The sequence below is a fragment of the Hippopotamus amphibius genome, chromosome 15, assembly GCF_030028045.1.
Source record: "Hippopotamus amphibius kiboko isolate mHipAmp2 chromosome 15, mHipAmp2.hap2, whole genome shotgun sequence".
NCBI classification, from domain to species: domain Eukaryota; kingdom Metazoa; phylum Chordata; class Mammalia; order Artiodactyla; family Hippopotamidae; genus Hippopotamus; species Hippopotamus amphibius.
Genome location: NC_080200.1, coordinates 41,093,585 through 41,096,720, shown reverse-complemented (window position 1 = coordinate 41,096,720; position 3,136 = coordinate 41,093,585). Strand labels below are relative to the sequence as shown.

The 3,136-nt window shown below is 42.5% G+C and overlaps 1 pseudogene; it reads left to right on the top strand.

Moving 5' to 3' along the window:
• The first annotated feature begins 1,567 nt into the window (after nucleotides 1-1,567).
• LOC130837028 (spindlin-3-like) lies at nucleotides 1,568-2,102 on the top strand (annotated as a pseudogene).
• Nucleotides 2,103-3,136: the final 1,034 nt, after the last annotated feature.

Below are 3,136 nucleotides of genomic sequence, written 5' to 3'. Positions count from 1 at the left end.
AAGGACAGATATGCATACAGTACATGAGCCAGTATACAGAGTATATATATACGGTATTAAATTTTTATGGTGGGGTTGATTAGGAAAAAATGACTAAAAGCCTCCTTAGGAGGCCATGATGAAGAAAAGGTTGAGAAACGCTGCTCAAAGGCAGAGTCTCACTATACGTGGGCGAGATTTACACCTTTTCCTTGAAGCAGGAGAAGGGCATCCATGAGAAGGGTGTGAGAAAGGGAACCAGCTTTAGCCATAGGCTTGCTCTAAGATTAATTTTAGGAGAGCATTCATAACAAGTTATGTTAAATAAATTAGTATAAGTAAAGTACTGGAACATAGGTAATTGCTAAATATTATTATTATTATTTCTTGTTTGAATATTCTGAGCATCTGGAAATTGATTTCCTTAAAACTGTAAGTCTTTATATCCCACAGAGGATAGTTACCCCCCAGGAAAACTTATGCCTCACTTTCAACACCACTAAGTTAGGATAGAACCAGATGCTTATACCCGAGACCCAAAGTAATAACGGTTACACTAGATAGGAATTTATTTTTTGTCACATGGAAGTTGGAGCTGGTATGGTGGCTCCTCTCCAGCTGGTCAGGGTCCCAAACTCCTCGTGTCTTGTTGTTCAGCCATCTCTAGGATTTCGTGCTTATATCCATGGTCACTTTCACCCTCCCCTTTAGTCCGTGGCAACCACCATTCCAGCCTCTTCTTTTATGAGTTCAACTTTTTTAGATTTCACATAAAAGTGAGATCATGCAATATTTGTCTTTCTGTGTCTGACTTATTTCACTTGGCATAATGTCCTCTAGGTTCATTGATGTTGTCACAAATAGCAAAATTTCCTTTTTTTTTTTTTTTTTAAAGCTGAACAATATTCCATTGTGTACGGGGTAACCCATAACCTCCTCCTACAGCCTCTCATACTACAGAATTTAAAAAGTAACTGCACGAGTAAATCTGAAGGTACTGATTGACTGCTCTCCTAGCATCTGAAGACCTGGAGGGAAAAGGGGTAGAACTCAGGGAATGAAATCCACACCACTCTTAAGAGTGTATTATATGGAGGCTGCAAAAGACATTGCAAACAGGCACACAAAGCTGTAACTGCCTTGGAGTTCTAGAAGGCTATTTTGAACCCTAGGATGAGCTGAATGTGTGATGTGATATTTGATGAGAAACCTGTGTAGACACCTGTTACTGCTCTCACCAGTTAGAAGGAGACTCTGATTCTTGTGACCGTATTTGTATCCAAGTAGAGATAAAAAATGATCAGGTGAAAGGGATAGTTTAAATTCAGTTGACAGGGCCGTCTGTCTCGGTCTGGCCGGGGCAGGAGCGCGCTGCAGGACGGCAGGGCCCGCCGGCTGCGGATGGCAGCCTAGGTGGCCGGCAGAGTACTTGGGATTTCACGTATTTTTGCTGAACTTTTTTTTTTAAAAAGGCGCTTGGGATGATGGATTAACAAGAGCATTGAAATTCTGTGAAAAGTTTCAAATCGGAGCATATTGAATTTTCACCCTAGTCCAGCAGCTCTGCTGCTCACTTAAATACAAATGAATGAAGACCTCATTCAGGAAGATACCTGGCCAGTGGTCCAGAGCTGATGCAGGCCATGCTGGTATATCTGCAAGCATGATGAAGAAACAGATATCCCACAACAGTATCTCGAATCGGTGATGCACACCTAGCCGACACAATGATTGGCAAAGCAGTAGAGCACATGTTTGAGACTGAGGGTGGCTCTAAAGACGAGTGGAGGGGAATGGTCTTAGCATGCGCCCCTATAATGAACACATGGTTTTACATCACCTGCAGAAAAGATCCTGTCTTGTAGATGTACCAGCTCTTAGATGATTATAAAGAAGGCGACTTTCCCATTATGCCCGATTCTAATGATTCACCTCCAGCAGAAAGGGAACCAGGAGAAGTTGTGGACAGCCTGGTAGGCAAACAAGTGGAATATGCCAAAAAAGATGGCTCTAAAAGGACTGGCATGGTCATTCATCAAGTAGAAGCCAAACCATCTGTCAATTGCATCAAGTTTGATGATGTTTTCCATATTTGTGTCTACGATTTGGTGAAAACATCCTAGGTGTCATTACAAACTTTGCCAAATTTGTGGAACTTTTAAATGTATAATTTGTAGACATAAAGACTTGATTGCTTTCCAGTTTAATGAAAGCTTAAATGTCCCCGAGAACCCACAATCTCTGCCAGCAGAGCTGGTTTTGTTCTGAATAGTACAGATTTATGTGAACACAAAGCATTTTGTGTAAGGAACTCCTTCCTCTTAAAAGAAGTCTGTCTGTTTGGAAGGGGGTTACAGGCAAGTCTGGTAAAAGTTAAGCTAGTATAATAGTCATTTAAAACTGTTTTGGATGAATCCTGGCAGTTTGAAAGCTAGGAGAAAGGTGGTTTGTGAAACTAGTCTTGTGGAGATTGAAAACCTTACCTAAAATTTGGGCAGAAAGCTTAAATGCATATGCTGGCAATCAACACCAGGTCTGTCTGTGTGGCCTCTGTCGTGGCTGTTCTCGATGTTAGAGATTCTGTAGTGTCAAGGCCGCGCCATGCGTGGTTTGTGTGATGCCCATTTTCACCTTCAGGAAGGCTGCGCCTTGTTGTGCTGGTGGATGGTAACCTCACGCACCAGGTAGATACAGCACCCCGCTTCTCTCCAGAGTGCCCAGTGCCTCACCGAGGGCAGCCAGGGGAGAGCATCTCCACGCAGTGAGTACCCATGTCTTAGATGTTCCTCGTGTGCTTGAAACAAGTGTCATGCTACAGATCTGTCACCTGTTCTCCTGGTGGCTTTTGTAAGAGATCCTGCATGTGAATCTCAAGGCTGAACCCAGCTCCCCGAGCCCAAGTGGACACGTGTAGCCTAGAGAGTGAGTTATCCAGTGTGCACTGCATGAACAGGACACAGTGACTTTAGATAGAAAAGCAAAGTCCTTTGGAGGTATCCTAAGGGTTGGGTCAGTTGAAACATTTCTGGCATTACTTAATGACTTGCATTGTGGTTTTTCTGCAAGTACCTTTAGCAACTTTTAATACCACATGATCTGCCACTCTCTAGATGAATGTGACATGTGATTTATTATCATCATTTTTTATTTATTTATT